Below are 12,663 nucleotides of genomic sequence, written 5' to 3'. Positions count from 1 at the left end.
AAGCCATAACCAGCGTACCATTTGTAGTTTAGACAAATTGGCAATGATTAGGCTACAATGTCTAGCATAACGCATAACCTATGTGCCATAAACGCAAAAATAATGCGCCTCAATTGCCTATACGTGAATAGATTATTAATGTAGCCCATTTGTCAATTATAAACAATTTTGTTGACTTTCATCCTCTTATACTTATATTACATACATTAGCAGTTATTTACAGTGGATTTGGGATAGCTTATTGATGCCAAACGGGACTCTTTGTAGCCTAAAGTTAGTCCTATACTATTAGTTATTTTACCAGCCAGGTCTGACAGCAAAACGTGTTTTTTTCCTTATAGAAGAGGTGATATTTCTTCCACCTATAGCCCATCAATAACAATAAGCTTATGAAAATGATTCGATCGAATACAATGAAGTTTAAAGACAATCGTCCAGCTAAAAATCTATGAAAATTATAGACGACTCGATGTGAATATGAATAAAATCCATATCCATGAAATAGGTCTATCATACAGGCTATGCCAGTCAAAACATATTTGCAAATACAATTAATAAAACAACTAAATATATACATGCATATTAATTAATTAAGAAATAATTATTCAATGAGCATGAATCCATTGTCGGAAAGCACGTTCAGGTGCAGTGTCTAAAAATGTCTAGTACAGTCTTCGATAATTCTCTCTTCTCCATATCCCTTGAAAACTAAAGTGTCCACGCAAAACGAAAACGCCTAATGCCATTATCTGAAACATACATAGGCCATTTTATTCATCCAAACGCTGCATCAAGCACAAATCCTCGTCTTTCCATCCAGTACAAAAATGTATCACCCTTCTCTGTTCTCTATTTCCTCTCCTCTTCCCTCCCTTTCGCACATGCACTCTCTCCCTCCTCCCCTCTCTCCCTGTCTATCTTGTTCTCTTCCCCTCGCGCTCTCTCTCTCTCACTCACTCACTTCCTCCCTCTCGCTCTCTCTCTCGCGCTCTCTCTCTCTTTCCCTAGCATGGCCCTGTCTGTATGAATAATGTGCTGCCTTTTGTAATGACGCTGGAGTGTTAGCCGGCTCCATGCTCTGACATTGAAAATGAATGACAGCTTACCTGAATGCCAATCTTCATCAGACTGACACTAGGCTGACAACACAGCCTATACTCCCCTGCACAAGCAGTGACGTGTACCATGTAAGACCCCTCCCACCCCCAACCCCACCACCACCACCCCCCCACCCCTGCCTCATCTGCCTCCTCGTAGCCCCCCTCCCATCACCTCCACTGGTCTCCCACCACACAAACCCCGGCCCTGCGCATCTCCATCTACTCAAACCGCGGAGTCTGCCGGCCCCCTGTCGGCGCAAATTAAAAATTACATATTGACGGTGAGACAAGCAAGTGATGGGCTACATTCATTGGAAACATTGTAGCAGACATCCTAGCATGAGGATGGATACATTGCATAACTTCACAATGATGACACACCTTTGAAAAAAAAGAGCCAGGCTATTGGTCTAGGTCTGCGCTATTCATTATTCATAATGATATATTATTCCAATTTTACAGTGGCAATAGGCTACAAATATTACATGTTCAGTATGTGTACTTAGTCCCCTCCTTTATTCCCTGTTCACCCACGACTGTGTGGCCAAACACGACTCCAACACCATAATTAAGTTTGCTGACGACACAACAGTGGTAGGCCTGATTACCGACAACGATGAGAGGGCCTATAGGGAGGTCAGAGAACTGGCAGTGTGGTGCCAGGACAACAACCTCTCCCTCAATGTGAGCAAGACAAAGGAGTTGATGGTGGACTACAGGAAAAGGCGGCCGAACAGGCCCACATTTACATCAACGGGGCTGTAGTGGAGCGGGTCGAGACTTTCAAGTTCCTTGGTGTCCACATCACCAACGAACTATCATGGTCCAAACATACCAAGACAGTCGTGAAGAGGGCACGACAATACCTTTTCCTCCTCAGGAGACTGAAAAGATTTGGCATGGGCCCCCAGATCCTCAAAAGGTTCTACAGCTGCACCATCGAGAGCATCCTGACCAGTTGCATCACCGCCTTGTATGGCAACTGCTCTGCATCTGACCATAAGGCGCTACAGAGGGTTGTGCGAACAGCCCAGTACATCACTGGGGCAAAGCTTCCTGCCATCCAGGACCTATATAATAGGCGGTGTCAGAGGAAAACCCATAAAATTGTCAGACTCCACTCACCCAAGTTATAGACTGTTTTCTCTGCTACCGCACGGCAAGCGGTACCGGAGCGCCAAGTCTAGGACCGAAAGGCTCCTCAACAGCTTCTACCCCCAAGCCATTAGACTGCTGAACAATTAATAAAAATCACCACTGGACAATTTACATTGACCCCCCCCCACCTTGCCTCAACTAGCCTGTACAAATGCACACTGACTCGGTACCCGTGCCCCCTGTATAGCCTCGTTATTGTTATTGTGTTACTTTTTATTATTACTTTTTTATTTTAGCCTACTTGGTACATTTTTTTCTTCTTCTTGAACTGCACTGTTGGTTAAGGGCTTGTAAGTAAGCATTTCACGGTAAAGTGTACACTTGTTGTATACGGCGCATGTGGCAAATAAAGTTTGATTTGATTTAGTAGGCCAAATTAAGATTTTGTCATAGCCTAGCCTTTGTGTCAATGCTCATGAAATTGTAGGCTGGATATTGTCTGAAAAGCATTTTGCGGCAGCCTGTGATTGAAATTACCCATGTTGAATCACCAACATAATCATCACCACGTTAGTTGGATTTATCGTGGTTATACTATTGTAAAAAAAAAGCATCCAAAGTTAAAGCCTAGGTAGTTCATAGCAAATAAACACAAGCGACCCTATCCAATTTCAGATGCAACTTCAGCTAGGACTAGAATACACTACACTTCCCAGCATTCTATTCGGTATTTAGTAACAACCACTCTGTATGGCGCTTTGCCCTAGTGGTCTATCCTATGAAATTGAAGGTTATTTGTAACCAAGAGAGCCAGTTGGTAGTTGCTAAACAGTTCGCATGTAAGCGGTTGGTAGGCGACAGTTGGAATGTTTGCGTTCACACAACATTATCATGAGCGGTCTCGAACAGTGAGTCAATTATTTGGGAAGGAAGTTCGTTACTAACAGTACGCACGCACAAGCTAGCCGTTTAGCTAGCTAACAAACTCGTTTTTTTAATCAAACTTGACTGTCAACTGCGAGTGAAAAATGCCAGTTCAAACGATGCAACTCGTTTTGTAGAAACACAATTTCACGCAAATAGCTTTGCTTGATCAACAACACAGCTCATTTGAATCTCCTCAAGACCTATGTGAGTAGTTAGCTAGTAAACGCGTTAGTCTAGCCCTTTGATTTGGTGAAGAATGGCTGGTACGGTATTGGGCATGGGTACTGGGGTTTTCTTCATTGCTCTTATCTGGATTGTAGCTTTCGTGCTGGGGATGATACTCTTGAGAGCTACTGGACCAACTAAGTAAGTTGTGAATACATACACACATGCAGGTCTAAGTTACCTAGATACCTAAACACATTTTAGTATTTTGTACACATTATCTTGTGCTGATATGATGCCAGTGAACATTGTACAGGACTTTCTCATTTGTATTACCCTGAATAGCCTACTTCTACCTCGGCCAAGAGGTCTGGACTTTCATGTCGATTGCCAACCTGGTCTTTTGGTATTTTATTATGATCCCCATTAGCTCTTCCTGGGGTCCACATGAATCATGACATAATACAGAACATTAATAGACAATAGCAGCTCAAGGATAGAACTACATACTTAAAAAAAAGGCCAACTATAGTATTTGTATTATTCTGTACTCCCCATTTAGTAAATGTTTCTTATGGTACACTACATGACCAAAAGTATGTAGACATCTACTCGTCGAACATCTCATAAAAAAATCATCGGCATTAAATGGAGTTGGTCCCCCTTTGCTTTTATAACGGCCTCTAATCTTCTGTGAAGGCTTTCCACTAGCTATTGGAACGTTGCTGCGGGGACTTGCTTCCATTCAGCCACGAGCATTAGTGAGGTCGGGCAATGATGTTGGGCGATTAGGCCCGGCTCGCAGTCAGCGTTCTAATTCATCCCAAAGGTGTTCGACGGGGTCGAGGTCAGGGCTCTGTGCAGGCCAGTCAAGTTCTTCCACACTGAGGCATTGTCATGCTGAAACGGGAAAGGGCCTTCCCCAAAAACTGTTGCCACAAAGTTAGAAGCACAGAATCTTCAAGAATGTCATTGTATACTGTAGCTTTAAGATTTCCCTTCACTGAAACTAAGGGGCTTATCCTGAACCATGAAAAACAGCCCCAGACCATTATTCCTCCTCCACCAAACTTTACAGTTGCATTGGAGAAGGTAGTGTCCTCCTGGCATCTGCCAAACAGAGATTTATCCGTTGGACTGCCAGATGGTGATGTGTGATTCATCATTGCAGAGAACGCATTTCAACTGCTCCAAAGTCCAATGGCGGTGAGCTTTACACCACTCCAGCTGATGCTTGATGTTGAGCGTGGTGATCTTGGACTTGTGTGAGGCTGTTCGGCCATCGAAGCCCATTTCATGAAGCTCCCGACAAGCAATTATTTTGCTGACGTATCTTCCAGAGGCAGTTTGGAACTCGGTAGTGAGTGTTGCAACCGAGGACAGGCTTTTTTTAAAAGTTTTTTTTACGCGCTTCAGCACTCGGCGGTCCCGTTCCGTGAGCTTGTGTGGCCTACCACTTTGCGGTTGAGCCATTGTTGCTCCTAGACGTTTCCATTTCATAATAACAGCACTTACAGTTGAGCGGGGAAGCTCTAGTAAGTCAGAAATGTAAAGAACTGACTTGTTGGAAAGGTGGCATCCTATGAAGGTGCCACGTTGAAAGTCACTGAGCTCTTCACTAATTCCATTCTATTGCCAATGTTTACATGACTGTGTGCTCGATTTTGTACACCTGTCAGCAACGGTGTGGCTGAAATAGCCGAATCCACTACTTTCAAGGATTGTCCACATACTTTTTTATAGATGGTGTATGTATTAATTTAGGATGTCCATCACCCATTTCCTATGATATTTTACGAATTACAATTCTTATTGCATACAAATTTGCAAAATGTACAATATGTTACAAATTTGCAAAACTTATGATATGTCAGGAATTCTAGCTAGGTGGCTAACATAAGCTAAGGGTTAGGGTTAAGATTAGGGGAAGGGTTAACTAAAAGGGATAGTGGAAGGGTTAGCTAACATGCTAAGTAGTTGCAAATAGCTAAAAAGTTGTAAGTAGTCAGTTTATACATTTCTGAATTTGTTATGATGAGATTTGAACTCACAACCTTTGGGTTGCTAGATGTTTGCGTTCTATGCCCAACCCGCCAAACCACCCTACTTTCATTTTTTTGAATTAAGTAACCATCTGTTTTATGTAACAATACCAAACGTAACATATCATACTAATTTGAGTGTCCCGGACTAAACTATGTTACGTCTAGTCTATGAGACCAGGCTGTCATGTCACAGGTGGTGTTGTGGCATGTCCTGTAATCATAGGGTCATAGGTGAATGCCCCACTGGCTCTTCCACCTCAATCCCTTGGCCTACACTTTTGAGGATTATACTGTACACATTTATAATTTATTTCAGAGATGATATTAAATACTTAGGCCCTACATCCTTAGTGTCATTTGTTTTTAGACTAACTGTTATTTCCACTGATACCAGCTAGGCTACATGTTTTTCACTACTGCTGAAATGGTTCTGTCATGATTTTACTGAGAAAATGAATTGCTTCACTAAGGCTGCCTTTAGACAGCCAGACAAATTCAGATTTTTTTCTTCCACTAATTGGTATTTTGACCAATCCATGTGACTTTTCTTCACATCAGATATTTTTCTTTGCTGATTTGATTGGTCAAAACACCAATTCGTGAAAACTATGATCAAAATTGGGCTGCCTGTCTAAACAAAGCATGAAAATTAGTAAAAAGGGGTTAGTTTACTGGTTACAGGTTTGATTGGGTTGATTGGAGTGCCCTTGGCCAAATTTGCATTAGTCCTACAGAACACCCAATCAAGTGATTACTAGGAAAATGATTTAATGAAGAATAAAACATTTTCCCTTTGTACTGTATACAGTACAACTCACACTATGGTGGGAGTACCACCTCTAAGACTATGAATTAGTCTGTTTGAGAAGGTTTGAATCCTAAACAATCTGCCTACATGTTGTTAGAAGTACAATAGACCAACATGGCTACTGTAGTAGGTCAAAGCTGTGTGCTGGAATACCTTGGTAGAGAATTTGCCACTGACCAATCCCTATTTCACACTTAGATTTTGTGTTTAATATAAATTATATATCGGTATTGTTTTTGTTGACTAACAGCTTAGGGGTCATCCCTGTCTTCCTGCTGGCCCTCATTTCCACTCTTATCCTGGTGTTCTTCCCCCGCAGCTCAGAGACCCTGTCACCATTCAAAGACTTTGAGGTAAGCTATAATACTGTAATCACACACACTTGCAAGTGAACTGCAGCTGGCTGCCTCAATAGTTGCCTTGTCAGAGCAGAAGGTTGTTGTTGGCACACTTGGAATTCAAAGGCTCTCTTCAGAAGTGTGAGCCACTGGTGTCATGTGTTTTCTAATATTGATACTCAAGTTGAACAGTGTACTAACAGCAGCACCAAAAACTGAACTGGCCACACAGCACTTTACTGTGCACTGGCTGAACGTCACTCAGGATTACACATGCACTGTTATGTTGAAATTGTAGTGTTGAGGGCTACCCTGAAAAAATAAAAGTTAATAAAAACATTTTATGTTTATGTCTGCTAAATCACTGCAGTGCAGTGTAGGCTGATTTTTAATGGAGTATGACGATCTATTGAATTTGAATAGAGTAGTTGAGCTCATCAAATGATTCCCCTGAACAACACAGAGGGTTTTGTCCCAAACAAGTAAACTGCAACTTTTTTAAAAAATCATCATGGCTTTTGTTTTGTGGTCCATGTATGTAGGCCTAGCAGAGTGGCCTGCTGGTCCTGGCTGCAGAGCTGCATTCAGAACATGTGGCGGTGTGTTTGTCGTAAAGACCTGGTCTGATTTATCTCTCCCCAACAGCAGCACAAACAGACTGTAGTGCTTTCCTCCTGCACCGCCTGCCAAATAACGCAGCCAGATCCGCCAAGCTGCCACCCCAAAGAGGGCACCGCCAGCCTGGCCGGTGTGTGTATGGGAAAACCAGAACTACAGGGAGACATGAACTGCGTCTCAAATGACACCCTATTCTCTATTTGGTGCAGTACTGCACTAAATAGGTTATATGGTGCCATTTGGGACGCATTCATAGTGCTGTAGGCCTAGTGTCCTGTTAGTTTAGGCCAATGGGCAAGATCACCTCACACATGGACCTGAGGAATCAGATTCAGGCAATCTATTTTTGACTGCATGCATTCATAATCTTGTGAATACATTCAGGATTTGCTGTTCTGCCATGATACTTTTTAAGGATTTCTATGTTCCCACAGCAAAGTGTTAATGTAGTTAGGTTTATGTTGTGAAATATTAATTGACTTGTAGATGAGTTTCAAGTCTTTGGAATGTGTAAAAAAACGAAACTATTTTATTGATTTAAAAGATTACCGGTGGGGTACATAATTTCTAGGCCATATTCAAATAAAAAATAAACAAGCATAGCTAAGATTGTTTTAATTCTGCTGCCTATTGCACATTGTAAATAGTTGTCTCAATGGTCTACAACTGGAGTACTAGCTATCATTACATCAAAAACAATGCCAGAAGGTCTATTGAAATACGGGGGTATAACAGGCAACTATCTTGTAGAAGGCTGTCTTGGAAGAGGCTCAACCAGATATTCCTTACCACAGAGATCCTATTAAATTACATTCTATGTTTCTATGTGACTTACCTCCTAATAACTAGCTATTGTGTGCTAAAATAATAATATGCACCGTTTAAATAGCTAACAAAATGGCTACGTGGACGGTCTACATTGACCCTCTATACACACTCACTCTATGCACATTCTACACACACTCACTTAATTCGCTCACACACACAACGTGCACACACATTGATACTGTACACCAGTGGAGGCTGCTGAGGGAAGGACGCCTCATAATAATGGCTGGAATAGAGCGAATGGCATCAAACACATGGAAACCATGTATTTGATACCATTCTGCTCCAGCCATTACCACGTGCCTGTCCTCCCCAATTAAGGTGCCACCAACCTCCTGTGCTGTACACACACTCTCAATCATCATATATACTGCTTCTAGACTGTTTATCATATATCCTAGTCACCTTACCCCTAAGGTACTGGATTGATAGAGGTAGACATGTATAGGGGTAAGGTGACTAGGATATATGATAGACTAGCAGCAGCATATATGATGATTGAGAGTGTGTGTACAGCACAGGAGGTTGGTGGCACCTTAATTGGGGAGGAAGGGCTCGTGGTAATGAGCGGAATAGGTGGAATTGTATCAAATACATCAAACACATGGTTTCCACTTGTATGTGACTGAGAGTGTGTGTGTGTGAACACTAGTGTAAGAAACCGCTAACCTCTCGCTGTTAAACAAAAGCAAAATAACACAGTGCCAATTAGGGCCTGCCCCAGACAGGGCCCCAGTACCGAGCAGTCCGATGCCACATTAATAAAACATGGGCCCCAGCTCTGGGCTCCGCTCGCTGGCTAATTGGCAAATAAGAAAGTGAGATGCGTTAAATGAGAGAACACTGCATTCACCAGAGACGATGCCCCCCCCCTTGCCTCACACCAAGGCCCTAGTATGTATCCTATCTTTTGAGGAATATTGGTCTTAATGTATTCAATTAATTTTTTGGTGTCATGAATCATTTGTGTTTTTGCTATCATCAAGTTTCAACATGCCAAAATGATTTTAGTTGAAAAGACATTTCAAGTGGATGATGCAACAAGTGATCATACTGCAGACATTGAGGGATCATTAGCTTTAAGGAAAGCCTTGAATGACTCACATCGCTATTATCAAGTCTCTTGCACTATCTTGCACTATAGGGTTGTGGGTTCGATTCCCACGGGGGACCACTACGGGAAAACTACGGGGGGAAAAATGTATGAAATCTATGCATTCACTACTGTAAGTCGCTCTGGGTAAGAGCGTCTGCTAAATGACTAAAAATGTAAAAAAAAAATGTTTGCTTGAGTACAATATAATAACTACTAAATCAAGTCAGACACTGTGATACGTTTACCAAAGTCCATGTTAAAGGCCCAATGCAGTTGTTTTCATCTCAATATCAAATCCTTTCTGGGTAACAATTAGTACCTAACTTAGCAAGAGCAATTTCTCAAGCATGAATTTTACTAGGACTGTCTGGGTATGGTCTGAGTGGGGAGGGGAAAAACTAGCTGTTGAATGGCAGAGGGGTTTAGAATGCTGTTTGTTATTGGTCTAACTAATTGACCTCCGGATGATGTCAAGGCAGGCCAAAACTATCCCACCAAAACAAGCTGAAATTTCAGGCAGTCTTTTCAATTACCTCTTACACTAAAAGGGCATTATCATAATTTTCACAAGTTCACAGTATTATTCCACCCTTATAGTGTGCGCCAATATAACACACACAGGGAAATCATGTTTTTCACTGTACTGGGCCTTTAACATTTGGCTTATAGTGAAATGTAAGGGGTAACCTGCCTCGCCTTGCCTTCCATTTTCTCCCTCCCCAGAACTGATTGCAGTGGCTCACTTGTGACATCTGTTGGAAGAAAGAGGAATTACACCAACCATTTAAACACAAGATACCTACTTATCAAACATACACAAACCATCTATCCTAAACTAACCCATTTATCATCAGTTTGTACTTATTTGATAAACCAATGAACTGATAACTGTCTGAACATCTCTTTCCTCCTGCAGACCGTAGACACTTTCTTCATCAGCCAATACGTTCTGCTGTCGGTGGCCAGCGTAGGCTTCTTGGTTGCTCTGTTCGGCCTGCTGCCCCTCCATTTCCTGGAAGCTGTCTATGCCAAGCCCTTGAACACACTAGAGCTGAGTGGCCAGGCCAAGTTGGCCTGCTAGACTGGTGGCCAGGTCCCAATGTGCAGCGCTGGAGATGAGAAGAGGCCAACTAAGAGGGGCCCTAGTGAAATCGAGCGCAGGACAGGTTGGCAACCGAGCCCATCGACCGTTGTTTGTTGATGGGGGGAATTTTGGGCCAACTGAAATTAAAGAGGCTACTATGTTCTTTGGTATAGGCCACTGTAAACATAGACAATGTGTTTATGGATAGCAATTAGGCTACTTTGAATTGTGGTGGTGGAGTAGCACTTGCATTAATAGAATGCATTTATCTCTATTGCCTGATTCAGAAGTTCAAAGGATAAGACTGATAACTGTATGTATATTTTTGACATTGACTTTTTTTTCACCAATTGTATTTATAAAATAGTTGTATTGTGATTTTTAGGAGAACTTTATTAAACATTTCAATGTTGTTCATCTTGACTATTGAAATCTTTCCTGCTACTAGAAGTGTTTGAAATATAGAACTTCGTCATCATACTAATTCTTTCTCACAAAATCATCCAGCATCAAAATGCCACTAAAGAACTGAGACCTAGTCCTGTATTAGACCCTGTAATGAATATGCATAGCGCTTGTCTACATTGTTCAGATGCAGCCGGGTGGCATTTTGATTGAATCTGGCTAACTAACTAAGACCTCTTCTGTGATTACACTCCTCATAACGGTCTGATTCCTGAAGTCTCTCAAGTCAGTTGAGCTAATTGAATGAAGAGAGAACTGTAAGTAGCGATGCTGTGATATACTGTGATGTGAAGTAGTAGCCCTCTCACGTAGTTTAAATGGAGTGAGTGTGTTCATTAACTCCGGATGCATTCTGTGTTCTGTCACATTTGCCAGCATTTAAACCAGATTGCATCTGCACTCAACTACATTGAAATGTAAATTTTTCGACTGACTGATGCCTTCCTTCTTTGAAGACTGTCTCATACTCCCAAAGAATACAACAAAGCGGGAAAGCGCAAATTCTGGGGGGGGGGGGGTTCCTCAAACAATGGGTGTTACTGTTTTGAAGATATGTAATTTTGGTCTCAGATAAAACTGCATGAATACATTGTACAACTTGCACTCTCTTTATCTTCACTAATCCTAAAACTAAATGTCATACTGTATGTCTGGACATGTAATCTCCAGGACGGCAAACTAATATACTATACCAACTATCCTGTAACATTTGCACACTAACAGAACGGTAATGTGTGATACTGGGAGGCCAGTTTTGTAGAAGATCCTTGAAAGTCATAAGAAAAACTACACTACATGGCCAAAATAGTGGATTCGGCTATTTCAGCCACACCCGTTGCTGACAGGTGTGTAAAATCAAGCACACCGCCATGCAATCTCCACAGACAAACATTGGCAGTAGAATGGCCTTACTGAACAACTCGGTGACTTTCAACGTGGCACCTTCGTAGGATGCCACCTTTCCAACAGGTCAGTTCGTCAAATTTCGGACTTGCTAGAGCTGCCCAGCTCAACTGTAAGTGCTGTTATTGTGAAGTGGAAACGTCTTGGAGCAACAATGGCTCAACCGCGAAGTGGTAGGTCACACAAGCTCACAGAACGGGACTGCCGAGTGCTAAGCGTGGTAAAATCACCTGTCCTTGGTTGCAACACTCACTACCGAGTTCCACACTTCCTCTGGAACATATTTCACCACAAGAATTGTTTGTTGGGAGCTTCATGAAATGGGTTTTTATGGCCGAGCAGCCGCATACCAGTCTAAGATCACCATGCGCAACTCCAAGCATTGTCTGGAGTGGTGTAAAGCTCGCCACCATTGGACTCTGGAGCAGTGGAAACACGTTCTCTGGACTGATGAATCACACTTCACCATCTGGCGGTCCAACAGATGAATCTGGGTTTGGCGGATGCCAGGAGAACACTACCTGCTCCAATGCAACTGTAAAGTTTGGTGGAGGAGGAATAAAGGTCTGGGGTTGTTTTTCATGGTTTGTGCTAGGCCCCTTAGCTTCAGTGAAGGGAAATCTTAACGCTACAGCATACATTGACATTCTAGATGATTCTGTGCTTCCAACTTTGTGGCAACAGTTTGGGGAAGGCCCTTTCCTGTTTCAGCATGACATTGCCCCCATGCACAAAGCGAGGTCCATACAGAAATAATTTGCTGTGATTGGTGTGGAAGAACTTGACTAGCCCGCCCAGAGCCCTGACCTCAACTCAGGCTGTTATAGCAGCAAAGAGGGCACCAGAACTTGATGATTAATTAATTATTTGAATCAGCAAGGGCAAATCCAAAATGTGCACCTCTTAGGGTCCTGAGGATCGAGTTTGGGAAACCCTGCAGTAGGGTTACACCAGGGGTCTATTATTGCTAACATAACACAATGAAACAAACGTGGTTGCTTTGCCCTTTAGGGTATAGCTAGTAACCTACAGATGTAAGAAGGATGCCAGCTCTCCTGTTGTCATCAATCATTTGTTTATCGTACCGTACTGTTGCACATTGACATTATTATAGCACTGCTAATGATTCCACATAGTATGAAGCTTTTTGCAATGTAGGGGCTCAATTACAAGTGCTCAGCCCCCCTT

The 12,663-nt window shown here is 42.3% G+C and overlaps 2 protein-coding genes across 4 annotated transcripts in view; one reads left to right on the top strand and one right to left on the bottom strand.

The window, feature by feature from the left end:
* Positions 1 to 1,193, bottom strand: part of pknox2 (pbx/knotted 1 homeobox 2) — a 139,812-nt gene extending 138,619 nt beyond the window's left edge. Inside the window, exon 1 of the mRNA XM_014197623.2 lies at positions 1,107 to 1,193. The gene's annotated coding sequence lies outside the window, so the exon portion shown is untranslated. The remainder of the gene's footprint in view (positions 1 to 1,106) is intronic.
* A 1,749-nt stretch (positions 1,194 to 2,942) lies between these two features.
* LOC106603667 (roundabout homolog 1) overlaps positions 2,943 to 12,663 on the top strand; it is a 70,417-nt gene continuing 60,696 nt past the window's right edge. For 2 of the 3 annotated variants that reach the window (XM_014197622.2, XM_014197619.2), the window contains exon 1: positions 2,943 to 3,491. The gene's annotated coding sequence lies outside the window, so the exon portion shown is untranslated. The remainder of the gene's footprint in view (positions 3,492 to 12,663) is intronic. The other variant, XM_014197620.2, reaches the window with a different exon arrangement.

Source organism: Salmo salar, chromosome ssa04 (assembly GCF_905237065.1).
Source record: "Salmo salar chromosome ssa04, Ssal_v3.1, whole genome shotgun sequence".
In the NCBI taxonomy this organism is placed as follows: domain Eukaryota; kingdom Metazoa; phylum Chordata; class Actinopteri; order Salmoniformes; family Salmonidae; genus Salmo; species Salmo salar.
Note: the sequence above shows the minus strand (reverse complement) of the source record. Positions and strands in the feature narration are given on the sequence as shown.